This window comes from Terrapene carolina, unplaced genomic scaffold, assembly GCF_002925995.2.
Source record: "Terrapene carolina triunguis isolate 2854851 unplaced genomic scaffold, T_m_triunguis-2.0 Scaffold211, whole genome shotgun sequence".
Taxonomy (NCBI): Eukaryota; Metazoa; Chordata; order Testudines; family Emydidae; genus Terrapene; species Terrapene triunguis.
This window is the reverse complement of record NW_020664562.1, coordinates 13628826-13637642: the sequence shown is the minus strand read 5'-3', so window position 1 is coordinate 13637642 and position 8817 is coordinate 13628826.

Genomic DNA, 8817 nt, shown 5'->3' with positions numbered 1-8817 from the left:
CACCCCTGAGCCCTGAGGCTCCCAGCCGCCTCTGCAGCTGGGAGCTCAGGGGGTGATTTAAAGGGCCCGGGGAATTTAAAGGCCCCGCCTCTTCCGGTTGAGGCCACGCCCCCTGCACAGGACTCCGGAGTACCGGTAAGTCCTTTAAGTTACTTTCACCCCTGAGCGGGACCCAGTCTTCAGTATTAGCCCTGCGTGGCAGGGCTCAGATTAGAGGTCCCCCTGCTGGGGCTAAAGCCCTTGAGCTTCGGCTTTTCCCCCTCCCATACCCTGACCGAGGTGGCAAGGCCCAGGCTTTGGTCCCCGCTCCTGGGATCGTGAAGTAATTTTTGTTGTCAGAAGGGGGTCACAGTGCAATGAAGTTTGAGAACCCCTGACCTAGACCTTCCCAGTGCCCCTGTGTCCTCAGTGTCTGTCTCCCACAGCCCCATGTTAGGTGGGGTGAGGGTGCAGGACTGACAGATGGAGCATGAACCAAGGCAGAGCCTTGGAATGGGAGTTGTGTTTGCAGCCCAGACACCAGGGTGATGGAAGCCCAGGACACACACAACAGCTTTCCATTCACTACAGATGGTATAAACTTTTATACAGGGTAAACTCATGTTGTTCGCCCTCTTTCTCAAAGTAAAGAGAGAGATGCACAGCTGCTTGCCCCTCCCCCCCAGGTAACAATTATCTACACTGGGTTTATTAACAAACAAAAGTGATTTTATTTAGTATAAAAGGTAGGATTTAAGTGGTCATAAGAGACAGGAGCCAGAACAAAGCAGGTTACTAAGCAGAAATAAGCAGAACATGCAAACTAAACTAGATTCACTAAAAACTGGTTACAAATAATAAGTTCTCATCCTAGATGTGGTTCTAATAATCTTTGCGCAGACTGGACGCCTTTCCAGCCTGGGTCCAGCCCTTCCTCCTGTTCAGCCGTAGACGTTTCCAGCAGTCATCTTGAGTGGGGTCCCCAGGGAGAACTGGCCACCTAGATTATCTCACTCCTCACCCTTAAATAGGATTGGCATCAGGCGGGAGTCCACTGTTTCAATTTGACCCCTTCCCTGCTCCTCATGGAAAAGTACGTAGTTTAAGATGGATTCCAGTAACAGGTGACATGGTCACATGTCTCTGCAAGACCCCTGATAGCCCCTTCCCATGGGATTACAGGAAAAACAAGTCCAGTTTACAGTTCATTGGCAAGAAAACAATGGGCCATCAAGATCCTGAAGTACCTTTAATGGCCCTCACTTAGCATGACTACATTGATTCCTCCTGTCTTCAACACTGGGCTGGACTCTTCCTAAGGGCCACTGACTGGGGGGGAGCGGGTGGCTCAGTGGTAGGGGTTTTGGGAGCCCCAATTGTACCAGGCGCTGCACAGACAAGAGATAGTCCCAGTGCCAAAGAGCTCACAGTGTAAACAGACAAGTTTTATCTTCCCCATTTTGTATATGGGGAAACTGAGCCCCAGAGACATGAAGTGACTTGTCCAATCACATGAAGCATTTATGGCAGACCCAGGCATAGAACCCAGGAGTCCTGGCTCTCAGCCCTGCACTTGGGTGACAAGATCTGCTCAATTCTTCCTGCATTTCACCAGCCTTCTCCTATCATTCCTACAAACCTAGCCCGGAGCCTTGAAAACTGTCCATCCCCGGGACAGTATACATTCCACACATACCCTGGATCATTCCCAGAGGCACAGTGGGGCCTGGGAGCCAGGACTCCTGGGTTCTGTGCTTGACTCTGGAGACTTTGGGATTGACACCTCAATCTGGCTGCTCAGCAGGGTGGAGAATGTCACACAGGGCCCTCTCTCTTTTAGTCTGCAGAAGAGAAGAATGAGGGGGAATTTGATAGCTGCTTTCAACTACCTGAAAGGGGGTTCCAAAGAGGATGGATCTAGACTGTTCTCAGTGGTACCAGATGACAGAACAAGGAGCAATGGTCTCAAGTTGCAGTGGGGGAGGTTTAGGTTGGATATTAGGAAACACTATTTCACTAGGAGGGTGGTAAAGCACTGGAATAGGTTACCTAGGGAGGTGGTGGAATCTCCTTCCTTAGAGATTTTTAAGGTCAGGCTTGACAAAGCACTGGCTGGGATGATTTAGTTGGGGTTGGTCCTGCTTTGAGCAGGGGGTTGGACTAGATGATCTCCTGAGGTCCCTTCCAACCCTGATATTCTGTGAGTCTATGATTCTCCTCTCAGGGGCTCGGACTCCAATCCGGCCCCAGGGCAGGGGACTGGCTGACTCTGGGGTGTGGAGAATGGGACATTGGGCATTTCCCCTCTAGGATGTGACAGCTCCAACAGTGTGTCAGCTGTTTATGAATTGTTGCCAATTGCAGTTCACACCTTTGGGCTAAGCAGAGATCAGGACCGGCCCATTCCTGGCTGTGACATTTGACATTGAATCCAGTTAAGAAGTTCCTTTGTGTACGAATAACAACCCCAGAGATTGACTGTAGTCATGAGCGGCCTTTGCACCTTATCTCTCTATCCCCATACACCCTTCTCTATCTATCTATCTATCCCCATACACCCTTCTCTATCTATCTATCTATCTATCTATCTACCCCCTTGCATACAGAGGTTCCTAGTGCTCAGGGTTGGGACAGATCCTTGCCTGAGGTGGGGGGTGATGGTTCCTCCCCACTACATGTCCCCCATAGCAGGGGCTCTTGAGCCAAACGCAGTGCCCTGCCCTCCCCCACCTTCCCCTGCCATGGGGGGTTGGTGTCTGTCATATTCTGGGTAACCCTCCATTCTAACCAGGCCCCCAGCTTCCTGCCTACATGCCCCAAATCAAGCTTAGCGCCCCCCCCCCCCTCACCCTGGATGGCCAGCATGCATTAATAGCAGGGCTGTGACATCCTCTGCCCTGCACTGAGTTTGTTTCCTGTCTGACAGAGGTGGAAACCGAAAGCAAGGTGGGAGCTGCTCTTTCGAAGAAAGAAGAGAGTAAGCTGCTGGCTGCAAGCCCAGACAGGGAACAAAGCCCTCAAAAAGCAACAAGCCCATTGCAATGCTGCGGAGGGGCTGTATAACTGGCACTGAGCTGCAGCCGATGCTAGGGCGGCTGTGACGGGATCCTCAGGGTACAATCTGGAACTGTGGCACCTCTGTGCCCCTTTAACTCTCCAGCTTGGGCTGTCTTACAAAGCTTTCCCAGAGACTGGCAGCCAGCCCCTCCAGGCGTTGTGATCACTCAGCCATCAGCATGTGGAGACTCACCCCCAGATCAATTACGTGAATGCTCCCTGAGCCACTCCCGAATCACACAGAGAGAGGCACCAACAAATCATCCCAGCCCCCAGCCTTGCACCCCAGAAATGTACCATCTTCCATGGCTCAAGACTCCCTTGGACAGGACAAGCTCATTAATTAGTTTGTCTCTTTGTCAAAGGAGAGTGGATGTGCAACAGCCCTTGTTAACCTGCGCTGAGATTCCCCAAGCAGTTGAACCGAAAACACCCTGAGGCTGAGGAAAGGGGGCTACAGCACAGGGGTGTTGCAGTAGGGAGCAGGGGAGGTTCATGCAATGGGGCTAGAGCTGCAATGGGAAGCACGGGTCATGCAATGGGGCCGGGCTGTTGCAGTGGGGAGCAGGGGTTGCAGTGGGGCAAAGGGGAGTCATGCAATGGGGCCGGGGTGTTGCAAAGGGAGCTGGGGTTGCAGTGGGGCGAGGGGGAGTCATGCAATAGGGCCGGGGTTGCAGTGGAGGGAGGGAAGTCATGCAATGGGGCCATGGTGTTGCAAAAGGAGCTGGGGTTGCAGTGGGGCAAGAGGGGAATTATAAATGGGGCCCAGGAGCTATTTAAAGGGCCAGGGTGGTAGAACTAGGGGGGCCCCTGCCCTACCTGCAGCCAGCCCCTGCTGCACCCCCTGCCCGGCCTCCAGCCCCGCACCCCCTGCCCGCACCAGCCCCTGTCTCCAGCCAGCCCCGAACCCCCTGCCCTGCCCGCACCAGCCCCTGTCTCCAGCCAGCCCCGCACCCCCTGCCCTGCCCGCACCAGCCCCTGCCTGCCTCCAGCCCCGCACCCCCTGCGCCCACCAGCCCCTGCCTGCAGCCAGCCCCACACTCCCTGCCCTGCCCGCCTCCAGCCCCGCACCCCCTGCCCCCACCAGCCCCTGTCTCCAGCCAGTCCCTACCTGCTGCCAGCCCCTGCTGCACCTCCTGCCTGCACCAGCCCTGCACCCCCTGCCCTGCCTGCAGCCAGCCCCTGTCTGCCTCCAGCCAGACCCACAACCCCTGCCCCCACCAGCCCCTGCCTGCAGCCAGCCCCTGCCTGCCTCCTGCTCCGCACCCCCTGCCCCCACCAGCCCCTGCCTGCAGCCAGCCCCTACCTGCAGTACACCCAAAGTAGCAAAACCGGAGCGAGAGCTGTTTGTGCCGCTACACCGACAATAATCTCCCCGCTCCTCAGACCAGAGCATAAGCGACCAGGCCGCTGCTGCAGGGACGACTGTTCCCCAGACAACTCCTAGGGCCCGCCCCGGCCGTGCTGCGTATGACGTGACCAGCGCTGTAGCCAATCGTGGGCGGCGCGGCGCATTCGAACAGGGCGCTGGAGGGCGGCGGGCGCTGGTGCGTTTGCCTGGGGGCAGGTAAGTGAGGCCGCTGCGCGGAGCCCGGGGGCGGGCTAGTTCCTCAGTAGAAATGCCCTGCTCTCGTTCTCCCCTCCCCCCCGCATTAGCCCCCGGAGATGGGGTAGCCCGGGGGCTGTTCGCCCTGCTTCCACCCTCCCCAGCCGGGGCCCTTCTCCAGTGATGAGGGGGCTACGAGGGTGTTAGTGGAATAGACTCCCCCTGTTGATCAGGGAAAGTACGGTCATTCGTGCCTGCTTTGAATGCCTCGGGGCCCTGCTAACTGACACACCCGGCCAGGGGCAGGGCAACGGCCTCGAGGTCCTGGTGGGGCCCTGCTTTGCCGAGCCCGCGCTCAGTGCACAGGACACCCTGTTAGTCCCCTGCAGCCGCAGCATCTACAAGTGGCTGGGGTCAGCCCTGGGCTGCTGCCTTGGGACTGCCCTTCCAGAGAGCTCTGCCTTCTGAAAGAGGGCTCCAAACGGACCCACCTGAGATCTCGCCGTGCCTCTCAATACAGCTGGATAATGGGTTACCCTACCCGGAAAAACAGGAATGCAAGAAAGTTGTTTTTCTATGGGTGAGAAGCTGTTGACTCCATTGAGACAGCTGTGAAGGGAGAAAGGGGTTGTTGCCTTGCCTTCCCAAGCCAAGTGCACTCAGCCAACAGAGTATTACATCTGTTGCCAGTATTGGGATCTTTATTTTGTTAAAATTACATTTGGGGAAATATGGTAGTTTTGACATGTCCTGGCCAAACGTATCTTGACAAAATGAGTACTAATACTGGGGATAGTTCATAGACTTGCACCACTGCATTTGTGCAGGGTTGGGGATGCAGTTGCATTTAGGGCATAAAAGTAAAAGTTTGTGACTTTAAAAAAAATTGTAACAAATTATCTGACAGGCTTTTTCTGAAGAGAATGGATTTGGTGGGTATAGTAATAGCTCATTGATCTCTTTAAGCTTTAACCTAATTTTGAACACTTGGATTTTATATCTAAACAAATAGTTCAGTTATAACTGAACTATTTTCTTTATTACTAAACTTTCAAAAATTCATAAAATGAAGGCAGCTATAAACTGAGAGATTAATCTTGCTGCAGAAGTAATATTCCTTAAGTAGTTACATTATCTTTCTTGTTCCTATATAGTTGTAATTTGTATCTTCAATCCTAAGCATTTTTAAAGCCAAATCAAAATGAGATGAGGATAATTTAGAGACCATAGTAGTAAATGACCCAAAAGCATGTAACATAAGTCATTGCTCAAAGGGGACACTCCCGAATCTCTTTGTTGTGCAAACTCCAAATAATGTAGAAGTAGTTTCTTACATCAAGCTGATGGCTGGCTAATAGGTTTTGTTTTGGCATTTTACTCTCTTTCCAGCATTTGAGCTATATAAACTCTGCCCTGTAATTATGAAAAGTGCAGAACTGGAGAGAGAAATTAACTATAGGAAGAAAATTAAGGTTTTTCTCACTATCAAATCCAAAACCAAAAAACATAGTTAAAAATGGAAGTTTAGACTTTAAACTTTTTAGTCTCAACTAACACATGGCTCCCTGCTGTCATGTCAACCTTCTGCACTCTCTGTATGCAGCCTATCCATCTCAAAGATATATTAGCAATATATTTAGATAGAATACAAAATACACGTTGATAAAATACCCTTTGGCCTGTGTTGCTATGTAAAATGTCTGCAATTTTCAAAGGGACCTAAGGGAGTTAGGCATCCAGCTCATATTGACTTTTAATGGCAGTTGGGCACCTAAGATTGTTGGGCCTTTTTGAAATTCCAGGTGATACATCTGGATGATCGAAGGCACTGTATACTCATATCACACCTAAAATGTTGCATAGTTGGGAGTGATACACATCTGAGTGTGTCTGATCTGTCAAATCTATGTGGGAACTTCTATCATGGACCCCAACACTATAGTGCTTGAGTGCCTCCTGAGTCTTAAAAAATAGAAAGCAGAAGAAATGTCTCCCTTTGGCATCCTAGGAGAAATAGCTTGATTAGTTGAAGGTGTTTTTTTTTCTCTTCTCTGTTGTGTATGTGTGTGGGACATAGGGAGGGGGAAATAAACTATATAGATGAGTTCTGCATTTGATTCTGAACATAGTGTAGTTACTAGTGATTCTTAATTTTTCTGGTTGTGAATTTCAGTCTAGGTATAGTTCTTGTAAAAGATCTGCCTCCTACATTCACAGGCTTCCTCCTTTTGATTGATACTTTCATGGTTCCAGTGGAATTTAGATGTGGGTGTGACGTTGTGCAGTCTATATGGTTTTATAAAAACATGATAATAAGTGAATATAATGTAACTGGGATAGTTTTAGAAAAATATGGTAAAAAGTGAATATAACGTAACTGGGATATGCTTCATGCAAAAGGTCTCTTGTAAGGTATCATTACAAAGCTTATAATCTACTGAGTGTGATCATCCGATTTGTATAAATGTACCACTCTTGTATCTAAAACTAGAAATATAAAATATAACTCTGAGGGCCTATTGTAATTATGTAAAGTGTGGGCCATTAATGATGGTTTGGAATCTTGATGACTCCCATTAACAAGGACCATCGTCTGCAGATGGCTATGTTTACCTGTGAGTCTTCCTGTATATGTGTGTGCTGGCAAGTGAGTAATGAAGTCTTGCAGTGACATGTGATCATGTCACCTAAACTGGACTCCATCTTTAACCTGGTGCTTTTCCAGTGAGGGGGGGGTGGAAACCCAGAGGGACAAAGGGTTCCCGCCTTATGCAAAAGATATATAAAGGGGTGGAAGAGAACAAAGGGGGGAGAGGAGCCATCATGAAGAATCCCCTAGCTATCACCTGAGCTGGAACAAGAGCTGTACCAGGGGAAAGAATTGTGCCCGGGCCTGGAAGGTGTCTAGTCTGAGAAAAACTTACTGAAGCATCTCTGAGGGTGAGATTATCTGTATTTAGTTTGATTAGACATAGATTTGCGCATTTTATTTTATTTTGCTTGCTGACTTACTTTGTTCTGTCTGTTACTACTTGGAACCACTTAAATCCTACTGTCTGTATTTAATAAAATCACTTTTTATTTAGTAATTTACTCAGAGTATGTATTAATACCTGGGGGAGCAAACAACTGTGCATATCTCTCTATCAGTGTTACAGAGGGCGAACAATGAGTTTGCCCTGCATAAGCTTTATGCAGGGTAAAACGGATTTATCTGGGTTTAGACCCCATTGGGAGCTGTTTTCAGGTAAACTTGCAGCTTTGGGACAAGTGATTCAGACCCTGGGTCTTTGTTGGAGCCAGATGGGAGTGTCTGGCTCAGCAAGACAGGGTGCTGGAGTCCTGAGCTGGCAGGGAAAACAGAAGCAGGGGTAGTCTTTGCACATTAGGTGGCAGCTCCCAAGGGGGTTTCTGTGATCCAACCCGTCACAGTGGGAAATCATCATGATAGCGGGAGAGGCAGTTTCTTAGGTAGCTAGAGATAATTCCATGGAGGACTTTGAATATCAGGAGAAGAGCCCTTGAATTGGATTTTCTTCAACTGGGAACTGGTGTAGAGAGTAGAGCAATGGGGTGACGTGCCCATGGTGACCAATGTTACTAAGTTGGACTACTGCATTTTGTACCATCTGGAGCTTCTTTGGGATCTGTGCTTAATTTTTAGAATACATCTACACTACTGTTAGAGGTGTGATTGTAGCTCGTGTAGTCATACCCACAGTAGCTTTAATCTAGCTAACATGGCTAAGAACAGCTGTGAAGAAGTATGCCATGGGCTTCATAAGAAGTGGTGCCCTGGGTACCTACTCGTGTTCCTAGCCTGCACTGAAGCCTGCATCACTGCATCTTCCCTGCTATTTTTAGTGAACTAGCTAGTAGCTCTCAACCTTTCCAGACAACTGTGCCACTTTCAGGCATCTGATTTGTTACACCTCACTTAAAACCTACTTGCTTACAAAATCAGACATAAAAATACAAAGTGTAATAGCACACGATTACTGAAAAATTGCTTACTTTCTCCTTTTTACCATATAATTATAAAATAAATAATTTGGAATATAAATATTGTACTTACATTTCAGTGTATAAGTATATAGAGCAGTAGAAACAAGTTTGACTTTGCTAGTGGTTTTTATGTAGCCTGTTGTAAAACTAGGCAAATATCTAGACGAATTGATGTACCCCTTGGAAGACCTCTGCATACCCCCAGGTGTACATGTACCCCTGGCTGAGAA